We start from the raw sequence: 19,147 nt of genomic DNA, 5'->3' as shown, positions 1-19,147 counted from the left end.
TTCTCACTCCCTCTAGATGGGATGATGAGGATAAACGTCGAGTTGGTCTTGACCCTAAAATCAGAACCCTGTTAGCCATAACTTTGCCTAACCCACTGTTCAAACTGATCAAGGGAAAAGAAAATGCTAAGCTTATGCTTGACTACCTAGATGTCACCTATGAGGGTATGGGAGAAGTTAGGCAGAACAGGATGATTGCTCTTAAAAGAGAATATGAAATGTTCTTTGCCTATAAGAATGAAACCCTTAAGCAAACCTTCATTAGGTTTAACTCTTTGATAGCAGACCTGACCACTTTAAATGTAACCTACACTGAATTTGAACAAGTGAACAAATTCATTGATGCACTGCCATGTAAATGGAAACCTGTTACTGACCCATTAAGAACCACACAGACCCTAAAGAACTTTAACCTGTCTTCTCTCTACAGTTCCCTTTGGAATCATGAGAAGGCAGAAGCCAAGTTTGAACTTAACATGAAAGAAAACTTTAGGTCTGCCCCCACCACTTCAAAATCATCTAAAAATGATGATGCTGCTCTTATTGCTGCTGCTAAATGGAAGAAAGCTCAAAAAGCTTTACTGGTTCAAAAGTTACTGGCAGAACAAGAGTCAGCTGATAGTGTTGAGGAAAGTGGTACTGGGTCTGAAGAAAGCAGTACAGATGAAAGTGATGTAGAAGGGTTTGCTGAAGGTATGGCTCTGCTGGCTAGGCAGTTCAAAAGGTTCAATCGTAGTAGAACCAGCAAGTCATACAAATGGAGCAAAAAGCCAAATGCTAGGTACAACAGCAAGTCAGTCAAGGGTCCTAAATCTGAGTGCTTTAATTGTGGGAAGGTTGGACATTTTGCTGCTGAATGCATGTCCAAGAAACCTTCCACGTCACATGCTAACTCTTTCTCAAAAGCTGATAAGTACAAAAACAAGTACAAAGCTATGAAAGCTCAGATGAAGGAAAGTGCAAAGACTGACAAGAAGGGTAAACAGCCAGAAAAGGTTCTAGTTGCTGAACATCATGACTGGGATGAAGCCAGCACGTCCTCATCTTCTGATAGTGATACTGATGATGATGGTGCTGGTTATGCTACTGGTAAAAGGCTGTGTTTGATGGCCAAAGAGGTAGAGGAGTCTGATGAGGATGATGGTGGTAGTACGTTTTTGGCTGATATGAGGGAAGCTGATCAAAGCAGAGATTCTCCTCAATGGAAAACTGAAATGATGTATAAGGTTGATAATTTTCGAACTTATACTGATGATGAAAAAGCTGAAATGTTTGACTACCTAAGAATTGATTTATGCAGAAGCTGCAAACGAGAAGAGAGTTTGAAATCTAATAACAAATCTTTAAATGAAAAACTCAAAGGCAAAAATGATGAAATTAAGATCTTAAAAGATACAATTTCCAAACTTGAAAAACAAAACTTTGCTTTAGAAACTCTTCACGTTGAGGCAGCAGAAGTCAAGACCCAGCTGGACAATCTCAAAAGAGTTGTTGCTTCATGGTGCACATCTGCTCAACGCACAGCTAAATGTGTAAACGAGCAGGTGCCTGCCCAAGTTCAAGCCTTCTTTGCTGGTGACTATGCTGCTGCTGCTGCTATTGCAGAAGTTACTTTCATGGACCCGATTCTTGAAACTGATCCTGAAGCTGTCTTGCCAAATACTTTTGCCAAGATAGTTGAAGGTAAAAAGGTTGTGACAAACAAATTTGTTAGACCTACTGTGTCCCCACCACCTGCCATGAAAGAAATTTTGGAGGATGAAGTTAGAGCAAGAGAAGCCAGTAACTCAATTGATGAGACTACTGACCCCTCAAGCATCCACTACATGACTCTGAAAGAAAGACGTATTAAAAGGGAAATCACTGAAAACAATTTGAGAAAAGTTAAACCAACTGATTCCCCTTCGTGTTCGAGTTCTACCAGTGCTAAGCCAGCTGATGACCAATCTACTGGTTACCCAGTAGCTGCAGACAAGCCAGTGAAATGAAATACTGGCAAATCTAAAGCAGCAGTTAAGATACCTACTGGTTCATCAGCATCAGAAGACAAGCCAGCAACTTCCCACGCTAACTTGTCAAATGATAAAGGAAAGACAGTTCGCCATGGTCATGGTACTGGTTCCAAAAGGAAAGCTGCCCATAAGGGAAAAGCAAAAATTGACTCGACTGATGAGCTGTCTATCACTGAGATAATGACAGCCAAGCTTGACCAGCTAATTGAGGCAGTAACTAAAAGTCGACCCGATCCTACTGCCCTTATTAGATCTGTGCATGACCAGCCACAAAAGCCAAAAGTGAGAAAATGCTACAAATGTGGCAGCAAAGCTCACCTGGCTAACCAGTGTACTCAAACCCTAACCCCATCTGCTGCTTCTTCTAGCAAGCCAGTAGAAAAGAAGAAGTCATCAAAGGTGACTCCTTCAGAACCCATCCTTGGATGGGTTCCCAAAAAGAACTAATCTCTAAGTTATTGTGCAGGGCATTCAAAACAAGCAAATCTGGTATCTCGACAGTGGTTATTCGAGACATATGACCGGAAGTAAGTCCCTGCTGATGGACTATCAGGAAAAGGATGGTCCAGTTGTTTCGTATGGAGATAATTCGTTGGGTTACACAAAGGGTTTTGGTACTTTGACAAATGGGAATGTCACGTTCTCAAATGTTGCATATGTAGTTGGGCTTAAACATAACTTACTCAGCATAAGCCAACTGACAAGCAAGAATAAGATAGTCCAATTCAGAAAGAAAATTGGTACTATTTTTGATAAGACAGGGAAGCCACTGCTGACTGCAAAACGTCATGAAAACATGTATCAAATTGACATGAACACAGCAGTCACAACAACTGATACTTGTTTCTATTCGAAGGCAGCAGACAACCTGAAGTGGTTATGGCACAAGAGACTCTCACATCTCAACTTCAAAGATATTCACAAATTATCCAGTAGAAGTTTGGTGTCTGGGCTACCCACAATGTCTTATGTGAAGGACAGATTGTGTCCTGGTTGTGAAAAGGGGAAACATCACCATGCCTCGTTCAAATCAAAGCAAATCTCATCTGTTGAGAAACCATTTCACTTACTTCATATGGATCTATTTGGTCCAGTGAATGTGGCCAGCTGTAGTGGGAAGAAGTATACACTGGTTATTGTTGATGAATACTCGAGATACACTTGGGTGTTCTTTCTAAGGCAAAAGAGTGAAGCTGCTGATGAAATCATCAATTTTATCAAAAGAATGGAGCTTTTGAATGGGCAACTGGTGAAGCAACTAAGAAGTGATCATGGTACAGAATTCAGAAATGCTACATTAGAAGAATTTTGTGCTGACAAAGGTCTTTCCCAAAATTTCTCTGCTGTGAGAACACCTCAGCAAAATGGTGTTGCAGAAAGAAGAAACAGAACTCTCATTGAAGCAGCAAGATCTATGTTGGCTGAGTATGGGTTGAAGAATTCCTACTGGGCAGAAGCTGTGAATACTGCCTGTTTTACCCAGAATAGATCTCTTATTGTGAAAAGACATCAGAAAACTGCTTATGAAGTTCTCAAAGGAAGAAGACCCTCAATTTTATTTCTTCATGTATTTGGCACTCCCTGTTACATTCTAAATAATAGGGATCAGCTGGGCAAATTCGATGCTAAAGCTGATGAAGGTATATTCCTTGGATATTCCAACATGTCAAAGGCATATAGGGTCTACAACAAAAGAAGAGGTTGTTTTGAAGAATCCATTAATGTTACATTCGATGAAACTGCCTCTGCTTCATCTACTGATCGTGAAGATGAAGTGTTACTGTTTGAAGAGCCTACTCAGCAAGCTCTTGATGATGAAGAGCCAGCAGCACAACCCTCACCAATCCATGCTGCTGGGTTCTCTGATGATGAAATGGAACATTCTGTTCCATCTGTGTCTAAACCAAGTGGACCTACTGGCTCTACTGAAGTGCTGCAACTTGAGCCTAGGTCTGCTGGTTCTGAGAGATCACAAGCTGGTACTGATTCTACTGATATTGATCAGCAACCTTCTGTTGCTGCTCACTCATCTGAACCAGCTGATGATCAAGATGCTGTGTGTTCTACAACCAGCTCACCTGTTCATAACACCAAATGGACAAGGGAGCATCCGATTGAGCAGATTATTGGTAATCTTGCGAGTGGTGTTAAAACACGGAGGCATGCTACCAGTAACTTTTGTATGCATGTTAATTTTGTGTCTACCATTGAGCCCACGTGTCCTGAGGAAGCACTTCAAGATCCTAGCTGGGTTGGTTCAATGCAAGAAGAAATTACTCAGTTTGATAGGAACAAAGTGTGGACATTGGTACCTGAACCTGAGGATAAGACAAAGAAGATCATTGGTACTAAGTGGGTGTTTAAAAACAAGATGGATGAAGATGGTGTCGTTATCAGAAACAAAGCAAGATTGGTTGCTCAAGGGTTTAGACAGGAAGAAGGATTGGATTATGGGGAAACTTATGCACCAGTGGCTAGGATGGAAGCTATCAGACTGTTCTTAGCATATGCTGCTAGGATGAACTTTAGAGTATTTCAGATGGATGTTAAATCTGCATTTCTGAATGGGAAGCTGCAAGAAGAAGTTTATGTCAAACAGCCTCCTGGTTTTGTAAGCAGTAAATATCCAGACCATGTCTACAAGTTAGACAAAGCTCTTTATGGCCTTAAACAGGCTCCAAGAGCATGGTATGAGACACTTCATGTGTATCTCACTGGTATAGGTTTTAAAGTTGGAACAATTGATACCACTCTATTCTCAAAAGAGATAGATGGTGATCTCTTGTTGGTACAGATATATGTGGATGATATTATTTATGGTTCTAAAAATGAAAAACATTGTCAAGATTTTTCAAAACGTATGTCAAAGGCATATGAAATGAGTTTACAAAGAGATCTGCAATACTTTTTAGGATTGCAGATCAAACAACTTGATGATGGAATATTCATAAGTCAAGATAAATATATCAAAGATATGTTAAAGAAATTTGGTCTGACCTGTTTAAAAGACATAGGAACTCCAATGGCAGCATCCATTAAAATAGATGCTGATCCAAATGGTGAACCAGTCAATATCACTGAATATAGAGGTATGATTGGATCCGTACTTTATCTCACAGCCAGCAGACCAGATATTATGTTCGCCACATGTCTCTGTGCCAGATATCAAGCTGATCCTAAAGAGTCACACTTGCTGGCAGTAAAAAGAATATTCAGATACCTAAAAGGTACTGCTAAACGTGGTCTTTGGTATCCCAAAGACCAGGATTTTGAACTAATTGGGTATTCAGATGCTGACTTTGCAGGGTGTAAAATAGACAGGAAAAGTACTACTGGTGGGTGCCAGTTACTGGGTAGTAGGCTAGTCAGCTGGACAAGCAAAAAGCAAAATACTGTGTCCACATCCACTGCTGAAGCAGAATATGTCTCTGCTGGTAGTTGTACTGCTCAAGTACTGTGGATGCAAAGCCAGCTAAAGGACTATGGTGTTCATGTTACAAAAACTCCAATCTACTGTGACAACACCAGTGCAATTGCTATCACCAACAATCCTGTGATGCACTCAAGGACTAAGCACATCGATGTTCGGTATCATTTCATAAGGGATCATGTTCAAAAGGGTGATGTTGAGTTACATTTTATTTCTACAGACCAGCAATTAGCAGACCTATTTACAAAGCCATTAGATGAGAAACGTTTTAACTATCTCATCTCTGAGCTGGGTATGCTTGAGCTTTAAATAAAGGACAACTTTTGTTGGTGTGCTGGCTCTACAACGTGTAGGGCAAACCAGTAAGTCACATTTATTTACTTACTGCCTACATGTCAAACAACCAGCACAGCAAGGTCTTTTATATTTTGGTTACTTAAATGTTTTAAATGAAATAATAAATAGCTCTCCAAATTTAATGATTCCTTAAAACTGGAAACTCATTTACTTCCATTGATTTAAATTAAATTCATGACATATTAAATGTAACAAAAGTATTTTGTATTTAATACAAAAAATTATTTTTGAGTTTTTAAATCAATTTGTTTGAAATAAAATCTGATGCATTTAATGCTGTATGGGAGTAATGAGTGTTTAAGCCGTATAAATGTCATGTCAACCGTCTGTCTCCCTTTGAAAACGTGCCAGTCTGTCACATCTGCCCACGCGCCTGCAGATGACAGTAATTTTCTCTCTCCTGCACTTTTTCACCCACTCACAACGGATAAAAGTGTGTTTCATCTTACAAAATAACCTTCGGTTATTCATTTTTCAAAATACACACACACTTTTACTCTCAAAATCTTTTCAATCTTCAAATCTTCATCCTACACTCATCAATGGCAGAACAACAACAGCAATCACCACGTGCTGCAAGCCAGCAAGAGGAACAACAGCAACAACAACCTCAAACAGTCGAACCACAACAGCAACCACAACCTGCCCCACAACCGGCACCGGCACCGGAGGAACCGGTGGTTCAAGAACACGTCGTTCAAGGACCACTGTTCAATCTCCACCCCAACCTGATTAGGGCTCCCAATGCACCTGATCACTCACTGATTCGCCTATCTAGAGGCAATGCTGCACATGCCCTCTCTATTCCCAAATCGAAGGTTAACAAAGGGTATGAGGCCCTCATCGAATACATCCGTCAATCACCTCTGGCAAGAGCCATCACCGGTGTACCTTCCCGATTCTATGCCGCCTGTTTGGCACGATTTTGGTATACTGCCACTGTTGCCACCACTCCCGGCAACGTTCCATGTATTCGTGGCATGGTGACTGAAACCCTAAATTGCTCTGTCACCGTCGAAGCTATTAGACGTGCTCTTCAATTGCCCGGTGGACCATTTGTTGCTTCACCTACTAGTGACGAATTAAGAAGGGAGGTGTTGGAGACCATTGGGTTTGCTGGACCAGTGGCACATACACCGTTGAGAAAGCATATGCCACCTCTGTGGTACTACTTCTTTGGGTTGATGACTCAGTGCATGAGTCAAAAGTCAGGAAGCTTTGACCAATGCTCAGATTTTGAGCTCAAGCTTGGTCATGGGTTGTTGTTCAACAGGAACATCGATTACGCCCTTGAAATTTATTTGAGGCTAAGGGAAATGGTGACTGCTAGAGTAAGAACCAACTTGATTCCATTTCCACGATTCTTAAGCCTGGTATTTGAAAGTGAACTGGGTGAAGCTTATCAGCAAATTGCTGATCAATCATTTGAGGTCCCAGTAAAACAAGGGGGTATGCCAAAGGATGTACCTGCTGCTCCATATGCTGAGTTGACACCAGCAATGAACGAGTATCTTGCTGCTCGTCGTGGAGCCACCCAATCGACTGCCTCTGGTTCTGCACCAGCTGAGGGGGAGGGTCCTCAGCGAAAGCCAGCAACGCGAAGGAAGCAGCCAGCTACCTCAACTAGTACAGCCACCGTCTCATATACTGGTAAAGCAGTAGTTGTATTAGAATCTAGTGCTCTCTAATCATAAAGAACAGCTCTAGTCTTATATACTGACTACCCATTTCTAGTGTTGGAATCCGTTGCTCATCTATTTCTTGGTAACAGGCAAACCTAAGCGTGCTAAAGCTGGCTCCAAGCGAACCACAGGGGAGATTGCACCAGTCTCAGCTGCTGCTCCTGCAAAGGATGTAGCTATGGAACCTGGTGCGTTTCTAGACCAAACAGCAGAACAATCTAACTTAATTGAAAATTTTTTAACTGCTGACTTGAAAAATGTTGAGGGAGTTAACGGTCTAACCCTGGCTCCCAAGCTGACTGGTTTTAAAACTGGTGTCAAGAAGAGTAGCAACCCATACTCGTCTAACCAGGCACTTCCACATTTTTCTGAAATGAACTTATTGCAATACTCTCTGCTGACAGTACAACCAGCAGAGAACATAACTGACCCCCAAAGCAGGCTTGAGCTGGGTCTTCATCGTGTTGAACCAGCTCAGGTGACTGCACAGCCAGTATGTTACTCGGATACTGTTAAGAGTCGCACTCCTACATCATTACCAGCCAGATCTCTTACACTATCTGGGTCAACATGTGTTGCCAATGAGTCAGCAGAGTCACCGCTGTACTTACAGACACCTTCTTCTGTCTCATTCGAAGGGCTGACCAAATCAAAAGTCTGTCCCCAGAGACCAAAAACAGAGGCAATTGTTGAGTCAAATTTATTTGGTTCTACAGTTGCTAACATAACTTGTTCTATTGTTTCAGTTCTTAGCAGGGTAGATGAACAGGCAGAGGGGGAGCAAAATAAAGATGTTGTTATTCCTACTGGTGATATTGCTGCCTCTGCTACTGGTGTTGGTGCCACTGATTCTGTTACTAGTGGTGCTGATGCTAGTACTGTTGATTCTGCTGCTGCTGGTGTGGAAGATGTTATCATGGAAGAACCTCCTGTTCTTGAGAAGGTTATTGACAATATTGTCAAGGATGTTCTTCTTGATGAACCTGTCACCCAGCCAAGAGTGGACCCTGCATTAATGTCTGATGAGCCTGCTGATTCTTCTGATTATTCTTCTATGGAACGTCAAGTTCTTACAGAATCGGCAGTTCGTCATCCTATTGGTCCGATTTTGGTTGCTACTGAACCAACCGCTGAGGTTGCTGATGTTAAGGATGCTGGTACCTCTGCTGACACAACTACTGATTCGACTAAGGCTTCTGTTACTGAGGAAACAAAGCCATATGTTGTGCAGGTACCAGATCCAGATGAAGTTGTTCCTAACTTCATTTTCAAGGGAGCTTCAATCTCTCCCAAGATTGCTATGCTGGTCGATCAGCTGACCATTGATCCCGAATCTGCGATAGTCTCAGCCAGCAGATTACCTCGTGAAGAGATGGTTGAGCTATTATCTCAGCTTGATAGACCAGCTAGAGAAGAAATTTATGAGAGGATAGCCCTGCTGGAGCAAATCAATGAACAGCCTTACTATCATGTTTTTGGTATGGCTCCAGCTGCTTCGCCATTTTCTGGTACATGGAGGCCTCTCAAGTTTGTCATCGATCCTACTACTGGTAAGTGTGTTATGCAAAATGTCCCTGATTCGCCAGTACCTTCTTCTTCCTCAGCTTCTTCCTCCTCATCTTCTTCTGATGAGGATGCTGATGAAGGTACTGGTAAGGGCGAACCAGTCATTCATGATAACGTGACTGGTTCCAAAGACAAACCAGTGGATCTTACTGATGACAATGCTGATAGTAATGCTGACAAGGATATCAGTGGTTCTAAGCCTTCGGGCGAAGGTAAAAACGATGGTGATCATGATGATGAGTCAGCTCCTGACCTTCCATCTCCACCACCCCACGGTGATACTCCTCTGTTAGCTTGTGCTGACCAACCTTCAACCTCTGCATACTTAAAGTTCAATGCAGATGAGGTTGCTGATATTTCCACCTTTGCTGTCTATAAGACACTGCAAGGGATCACACCAAATTTGGAGGAAACTATTCGCAGAGCTATTGTTGATAGTGTCTCTGCTGCTGTCAGATCTGCTGGAGAGGCTGTTACAACTCCTATTGATCTTAAACTCCAGCAGGTGTGTGCTTTTGCTGATGTGGCAGTCGAAGCAATCACAAAGCACCACGAAGATGAAGAGGAGCTTCGAAGGCGAATTATCTCTCACAATGAGTACTGTGAAAATATCACCCGACTCCAAGCTGATTTGGATGCTGCTAACCGCAGAAATACTTTCTTAAATGAGGAGAACAGGGTGTTACACGAGAGATTGGAATCGCAGGAAGCTCAAATGGCTAACATGATTCCTGCTGCTGCCTATGTTCAGATGGTTGAAAACATGCAACGAATGGCTGCTTTGCAAGGTGATGTTCGGGCCATCGTTGAACAAATGGCTATGGGTGTAGCCAGGAATGAAGTTAGATCCTCCAATCTTCTGCTACGACAATTTGGTGTGGATCCTGGTGCCCATCTTACTCCAGAGGTTGCTGAGTGGAACAATTTTGCCTTCTCTGCTCCTCAGTCAGACAGTGATCTTGATGCTACTGTCTCCCCTTCTATTCACCTTACTGCCCGTGCTGATGACAAAAAGGGGGAGAAAAAGTCTCAAAAGAAATCTAAAAAGAGAAAACAGTCTGAGGGGGAGCATGAACATGAAAAGGCTCCTAAACAACCCAGGAGAGATGGAGATGGTGATGGTGATGGTCAAGACACTGGCCCTAAGCCCAGCAACGCTCATACTGAAGCTGGTGGTGCACAGGCAACTGGTGATACTCAACCCAGTGTGTCTGCCACACCAGTGGATGATATTGGTTCTGGCAGTAAGCCCAGTGATGTTTCTGATATGGCTGTAGCTGAAGCTTTTGTGCTGTCTCAATCTATTGAACGTAAAATGAAGAGGAAGTTAGAGAGACATCAAAAGCGACAGCAGGAACTAGATGATGCCTTCAATGCCAAGTTTGAGGCCTTTGCTGAACTTAAACGTCGTAAGATTATGCACAGAAGATGGCTGAGTCCAAAAGCATTGGAAGTCGATGATGACCTGACTGCCTTTGATAAACACAGAAAAGAGGCAAGAAAAAGAAATGCCAAGTTCATGGTCAAATACGACAAACAGAGGGCAAAGCTGTATGCACAGAGAGCAGAAAGAATCAGGAACATGACTCCTGCTGAGATGAAGGATTACCTTGATTCTACTGAGTCAACTGGTGGAGTTAGAGCTGATATTTTCATGAAATGGGTTGATGCTATGTTAGAACCCAGCTCTACTCCTCAACCAGCATCTGCTGCTCAGCCAGCTACACAACAAACACAGCCAGCAGAAACAATCATCCTTAATGATGATGATGCTATTAGACAGGGGGAGCATCTTGCTATTGTTCCTTACCTGCCTCATATTCAACCAGTATCGACACAAGAACCATCAGCTGAACCCAGGCCTATTGACAAATACAGGGTGAAATCTGCTCCTAGGGACAATCAGCCCCTGAGGAAAGGACCCCTATTCGAGGCAGCTGATGAAGGTACTGATGTGGTTGAGCCAGCTGATACTAATCAGTCAGCTGGCATTGAAGACACAGCAAGGAGTGCTGTGATAGAAGACCCAGCCAGAAGTGTGCTGCTGGGTAGTACAAGTGTTGAAGACCCAGCAAAGTCGGTTGAGCTGGGTGCTAAACAAGTAGGTGATGAAACGGTTGATCCTGCTCACTTCACAGTCTGGGGAAGAGACGGCCAAACATTTGTTCTATCTCCTCTTCCTCCCCAGATTCAAGTTTACTTTGACAGAACACAGGATAACCGGGTCAATCAGCATCCAGTTAGTTCATCTGGCAGCTATGAATCATCTATGTATCCTCCATCTTCCCCAAGGGTTCATGACAAACATATCACTTGGGAAGATGACTCAGTAACCCATGGTGAGCCGAACATCAGAAAAATGAACCCAGATGAAAGAGATGCCTACAGACTTCAGATCACTGTTCCAGAGTTGCTTGAACAAAGACAAATTGAACTTAATGAAAGAATTCGTCAAGTCAGGCTGCTGCATCACCCTCTTGATCAGCCACACTATATTGCTGCACTAACCTTTGGCGTTGACATTAGGGTGTACTTGAATAACAGTGGTCTCAGGCTCTCCACTACTGATGAAAGAATTCATTTTGAAGATGCTCTCCAGCTGGGTATGGATATAAGGGAGTATTGTGCTGCCCTTAGTACTGAAGAGGGTAGAAAGATGGTTGAAGCAGTAAGATCCCTGAACATTTCTTATGATGATTATCTGATGGGTTTAGCTGCTGAAAGGGAAGCCAGAGAAGCTGCTGATGCTGAACTTGCTGAACGTTCAAGGCTTCAGGATATTGAAGACAGATTGGCTGCTGACAGAAAGCAACAGGCTGAGTCCCTCAAACTAGCCAGAGCCATTGTCAAAGAACAGGATAAGGTTTTTGATAAGATAGAAACTGCTGAGAAAGTACCTACCACTGCTCCTGTAGTACCTGATCACAATATTGAGTTTCCTGATACTTACTATAAGAGCAGGTATGGTAATGTGATGAATAGAAGATCTAATCCCTGCAGAATTATCAAGGTAAACAGGGGGACAAAAAGGGCTTTCAATGTTGTCAGGGAGAACAATGTTCAAGAAAGGATTAGTTTTGATGACTTAAGAACTCTTGGATTCAGTGAATGGATAGAAATCTTGGAGTATTTCATTGGTAAAGGTGAGAGTGCTATCAAGAGTGCTCTTAAGACTGAACTCCAACAGCTGTTCAAGAAGGCAACTAAGTTTGGGAATGCACCAGTAGTTGATGTTGATGAATTTCTTGCTCAAAAGCCTAAAGGGAAGCAACCTACTGGTGAAGGACCAACTGGGAGAAGCCGAATTGTTCTACCTCCTTCCATCCCTGTTTTTGACCCTGCTGAATTACCTCTCCTGTTCCCTGAAGCCTGGAAGATTAAACAAGAGGAGCTATCTGATGAAGAAAGAGAAAGAGAAAGGGATAAAGATAGATAGTCTCCTATGTGCTTAACTTGTATCTTTGTAATTTACTTTTTATTTTTGAATTATCTTGTAATTATTGTATATATCTGATGTAATGTAAGTAAAGTGAGTTTATCTTCAAAATCATATCAAATTATAAGATATAGATAACTCATCAAAAGATCCCAAAACAAACTTAAAGGGACGAATTTACTGTCTACTCTCTCTAGGTCCCTAAGTGCTGGCTTTAGTGTTTTCTCTTCAAGTCATAGGTTTTGTCATCATCAAATAGGGGGAGATTGTTGAGTCCCCAAAATAATTAAGGATTTAATTATGACAAAACAATATTTATTTGCACTAAAGTGTTATGTGCAGCCAGCACACGGTTGTTTATGTATAGTCAGCTAATATAGCTGTGTCGAGTGTTTAGTATGCTGCCTAGTCTATCAGCACAAGGTAGAAATGTATTCTTCGAATCAGCACAGGATGTGCACCCAGCAAATCAAGAATATCAAGTGACTCAGCATATGAAGGACCAGTAAGTCTGGATATTAGCATACAACACAAGACAGCCATGCTCCATTACAAGCATGGTAGTTTCCCAGAGTGGTCTACATCAACGCACTATTCAACAGAAGTCAAAGACAAAGTTGAACAGAAAAGGACAGGAGTCGGCGGCTGACAAGTGACCTTACAAGACCACGTGGGAATGCAGAAGTGGAACGCATGTGCAGACATGTGTTATACTTTATTCATACCTAGGGAACACAACATTCCATTTGTTTAAATCAAATGGTAGTGCCAAACCGAATTGGTGTGTTCCAGCAAATAGCTACCTAAGAGGAAAGAAGGAGAGCACGCCTTCTGACACAATTGTCCCCACAAGTACAAGGCATCCAATGTACTAGTGGACAATAGATTGATTACACGGTTAATAGAACTACTATATATATTGTTGTATCCACTATTGTAAAAACTAGTGGTGTGGGTTTATCTGTTAGAGTCAAAACCGTGTAATAGCTTTAGTTTATCTCTTAGCTATAATCTAGGTAATCTGTATCAACCAACTATCATTTCCGCCAAGGATAGTTGTGATTCTTTCTGATTTAATCAATAAAGAATAACAGTTGAAAATTACCTGTGACTCTATCTTATTTACTACAGAATACTAAACTTGTTTAACTGACTAGTTAATTAAGAAAAGTATTGTATTCACCCCCCCCTCTACAATACTCCTGTTGTTATTAAGGGACCAACACTATGACCTGACCTAGCTTAATAGACATTTATTGACCAACATATGTTCTCTAGGTTGAGATCTACGGTTATTTGGTAATCCGAGTTTCGGTCACATTTTGGTGAACGACTTTATATGCTGCTAAGGTGAGTTTCATTTGCTCACTTTTTAAATGATTTTGCAATATATTTTTGGGCTGAGAATACATGCACTTTATTTTAAAAACAATGGACACAAGTACATACTAAATTCTATACTGAGTTTGAACCAAAAATCCCTTAGCTTTGGTAACTAGTAACTGCCGGTTATAAGAACTGGTGGGCGCGAGTAGTAGTATATGGATCCATAGGGTTTGATATCCCCGTCCGAGCTAGAGCACTAGCCTTTTAACGAACGTATGCTATTTGAGAAGCGTACACGTTGGTTTACGTGTATTATTAAGATGATTATACAAAGGGTACAAATTATATATACGTTAAGTTTAGTTACCACGGTGCTCAATCTTGTAGAATATTTTGATAAAAGTTTCTGGATGAAACAACTGAAATCTTGTGATCCACCTTTATGTACAGATTATGCAAAACATTAAAACTATGAACTCACCAACCTTTGTGTTGATACTTGTTAGCATGTTTATTCTCAGGTTCCCTAGAAGTCTTCTGATATTTGCTTATATGTTAGACAAGCTTTGTGCATGGAATCATACATGCTTTATTCAAGAAAATGTTGCATTCACAAAATCATCATCATGTATCTATTTTGACTGCATTGTCAACGGAAGTATTATTGTAAACTATTATTTACGGTGATTGTCTATATGTAGAAATCATCAGATGTCGAAAACCTTGGATTTAAATATTCATTATGGTATACCTTTTCCAAAGAATGCAATGTTTATAAAACGTATCATATAGAGGTCAAATACCTCACAATGAAATCGATGAATGATGTATTCGTTCATATGGATTTGGAGCGATCGTCACAATTCAAGCTACCTGAAGCTTCAATTCGGTTTGAAAAACATTACCTTTGTTCAGATCTTAAGGTCAACAATTTGCGAATTGTGGTCAACATGTTGATTCGTGATTGACAACGAGTTGATGAAATGTAAAAATACAGTTTTATTAGGCATGTACTCGTGGATATTTATACAGAATTTAAATCTCTAATTCGAAGGAATCATCTCGAATTTGAGAGTCAAACTTCGGATTTCAAAAGTCAACAAGATATTCATCAATCGAATTAGTTTGATTTAGTTAAATTCAAGTTCTAATTCGGTTTTTTGAGCATTAAGTGATGATTTTACAACAACTTTTGTGTTTAATTCAACTCCTAAAAACTCTCAGATCATGATTTTTTTTTTGAGTTTTGATTTCATGAAGAACACTCGCTACCTGTTCATCCTTTGATTTTGAGTTATAATAATGTTTTGATCGAAATTGATTCACAAAAAATGGTTATTTGCCACCTTAGGAGTATATCGCAGCTACTTTTGTGTTTCAATTCATCCGAACTATTAGATTGAAAAGTCACAGGTTCATGAAAAATGAACGAGGCATATGCAGTTCATGCTCGATTCTGAATTTTGAAGTTGTTTTAGTTGAAGATTCTTATCAATCATGCCTAATCGCTGCTAAAAGGAACTATTTCAGTCGATTTGATACATCAATCTTATCAATCTTGCGAATTGTGATACTTGTCTATTTTATAAATTTAGATACTTGTCTACATTATGTTTCACCTTGTTCGTGGATTTGATCTTAATTCTTAAAAAAATAATAAAAAAATAAATAAAAAAGTATCAGGTTAAGATTAGTATTTAACAAGTCAAAACTATAAAATGTTGATGTTAGCACACTTTTTACAAGTTTGTAGGTGACAGTAGGACGCAAATGGGTTTATGGGCGACATCAGGATATTTGTGTAAGTATATAGCCAATTTGTGGCTTTAACCATTTTCTTAATTTATAAATTATTCATTAGCGGTAAAAAACTAGGGTGATAAGTTACAAACTTGCTCGGTTAAGTATGCCAGCAACTGATTGTGACGTTCCTGTCTATTATTTCATTAATCCTTGCATCTTGATCCCTCAAGTTCCTTTCTACCTATCGTGATCGGTTACTTGGGTTAACAATCATTCTTTCTTCTATCATTCCAATCACAAAACCGTTATCTTCTTGAATTATGTTGTGTAATATACAATACAAGCATACAGATGTCTTCTAATTTTATTGAAGTCCAATGATCTTGACGGAGTTTGTAACATTGCAAATCTACCATGAAGTACTTCGAATGTACGCTCAATATCTTTCCTTGAACTTTCATGGAACCGATTAAATTTTCTATGTGGCTTGTCAGTTGGAGCATTGGGCGCTTTGACCAACATAGCACAATCTGGATATATACCATCACCAAGGTAATACCATCTCTCATAGGACGCCCAATTGCATCAAATGATAAAGGTGGAGCAGTGCCATCTTTTATAATGTTGAACAACGGTGAATAATTTAAAACATTATTGTCGTTGTTTCCACCTGACGTACCAAAGAATGCATGTCATATCCACATATTTTGAGAGACAACTGCTTTAAACATAATTGACGGACTTTTTTTTTTTTTTTTAATCACCACTAGTATATTTGATAATGCTAAAAACGAACATATATTTCATAGAATTATTCCTCAAGAAATACAAGCTTTTAGTTGCAATTGTTCTATTTACAAGTGATATTCGTTTAAATAATAAAAGGTGAAGACAAAAGGCAGATTCGATGAATTGAAGACGCAAACGACCAAAAAGCTCAAAAGTACAAAATTCAATCAAAGAGGTTCCAATTATTGATAAGAAACGTCTCGAAATTACAAGAGTACAAGATTCAAAACGCAAAGTACAAGATATTAAATTATTCCCAAAGACGTTCAAAAATCCGGAACCAGGACCAGAGTCAACTCTCAACGCTCGACGCAACGGACTAAAAATTACAAGTTAACTATGTATATAAATATAATATAATATATAATTAATTATATATATTATATATATATTATATTTATATAATAATCCGTCGGCAAGAAAGGCTCCAAAATGGTGTGAGCTGTAAAATCGAACTCCGCGACTTGCGGAGTTCAAAGAGGGAAAAGGCCGCGACTCGCGGAGCTCACCTGGACTCAAATCCCTATAAAAGCAAATGCAGTTTGATCGCAAAAATATCCAAAAAAATTCAATCTCTCTCTATATATGTATACGTAAATATATATAATTTATATTTTAATTTTAATTTTAATTTTAAATTCTAATAATAAGGGTATGTTAGCGAATGTTGTAAGGGTGTAAGTCGAAATTCTGTCCGTGTAACTCTACGCTATTTTTAATCATTGTAAGTTATGTTCAACCTTTTTAATTTAATGTCTCGTAGCTAAGTTATTATTATGCTTATTTAAAACAAAGTAATCATGATGTTGGGCTAATTACTAAAATTGGGTAATTGGGCTTTGTACCATAATTGGGGTTTGGACAAAAGAACGACACTTGTGGAAATTAGACTATGGGCTATTAATGGGCTTTATATTTGTTTAACTAAATGATAGTTTGTTAATTTTAATATAAAGATTTACAATTGGACGTCCCTATAAATAACCATATACACTCAATCGGACACGATGGGTGTGATATTTATATGTACGAATAATCGTTCATTTAACCGGACACGGGAATGGATTAATAGCCACTAGAATTATTAAAACAGGGGTGAAATTATGTACAAGGACACTTGGCATAATTGATAACAAAGTGTTAAAACCTTGGGTTACACTCAGTCGTCATCCTGGTGTAATTATTAAACAAAGTATTAAAATCTTGTTACAGTTTAAGTCCCCAATTAGTTGGAATATTTGACTTCGGGTATAAGGATAATTTGACGAGAACACTTGCACTTTATATTTATGACTGATGGACTGTTATGGACAAAAACTAAACAGACATATTAAATAATCCAGGACAAAGGACAATTAACCCATGGGCATAAAACTAAAATCAACACGTCAAACATCATGATTACGGAAATTTAAATAAGCATAATTCTTTTATTTCATATTTAATTTCCTTTATTTTATATTTAATTGCACTTCTAATTATCGCACTTTTATTTATTGTTATTGTATTTAATTGCACTTTTAATTATCGTACTTTTTTAATTATCGCACTTTTATTTATCGCAATTTCATTATCGTTATTTACTTTACGCTTTAAATTAAGTCTTTTATTTATTTTTAATATTTTACATTTGGTTTTAACTGCGACTAAAGTATATAAAATCGACAAACCGGTCATTAAACGGTAAAAACCCCCTTTATAATAATAATATTACTTATATATATATTTGTATTTTTATAAATTTAAACTAATATAGTGTTAAGCTTTGTGAAAAAGATTCCCTGTAGAACGAAACGGACTTACTAAAAACTACACTACTGTACGATTAGGTACACTGCCTATAAGTGTTGTAGCAAGGTTTAAGTATATCCATTCTATAAATAAATAAATATCTTGTGTAAAATTATATCATATTTAATAGTATTTCATTGTAAAATATAAGCTATTTTATATACACCTCGCATAACATCAAGCATTTTTGGCGCTGCTGCCGGGAAACTTAAACGCCGAAAGCGCAACGCTAATAAAAAAAAAATTTTATTTTTAGTTTGCTAATATAAAAAAAAATACTCTTTTGTAAAAATACGTTTTAAATATTCAAAAATATAAAAAGAAAAACAAAAATAAAAATATTTTTAAGAGTTTGTTAAATATTTAAGTTTTATAAAGTTTCTTTATTTTTATTTTATAAATTATAAGTTTTATTTAAATATTTTGTTTTTATTAAAACATATAAAAAAACTGAAAAAAAATATATATATATAAATCTAGTTTTAAGATTTTTATTTATAAAATTATAAAGTATTTTATTTCTATTTTAGTTTTTTAAGATAAGTTTTATTTAAATTATATAAATATATTAATTAAATTAAAAAAAAATAAAAAATAATTACGTCGAAAACTGAAACGAAACAGCCTGTCATCTGAAATTTCGATCCCCGCGACTCGCGGAGTTTGTTGCCTGGAATACCGCAACTCGCGGAGCCGTCTGACACGGGTTACATAGAACCCTAATTTCGCATTAATTACGTAATTATTATTATTATTATTAATTAAAAACCCTAATTAGGTTTTAATTTTTAATTAATTAAGTTTAGTTTATTTATTTAATTTGTATATTTAGTTTAATTAATTTAAATAAATTATAAAATTAACACTCTTAATAAATAAATAATATAAAAATAATATTTTTATAAAAATTGTACTTTTTACAACTTTTAGTATATTTTTATATTTTGTCCCTTTTTAATTGTTTTAACGTAATATTTGTGTTTTTCGCTAGTTTTTAGTTTTAAACATAGTTTTT

Source organism: Rutidosis leptorrhynchoides, chromosome 5 (genome assembly GCF_046630445.1).
Source record: "Rutidosis leptorrhynchoides isolate AG116_Rl617_1_P2 chromosome 5, CSIRO_AGI_Rlap_v1, whole genome shotgun sequence".
Lineage (NCBI taxonomy): Eukaryota > Viridiplantae > Streptophyta > Magnoliopsida > Asterales > Asteraceae > Rutidosis > Rutidosis leptorrhynchoides.
This window is presented reverse-complemented; position numbering follows the sequence as displayed.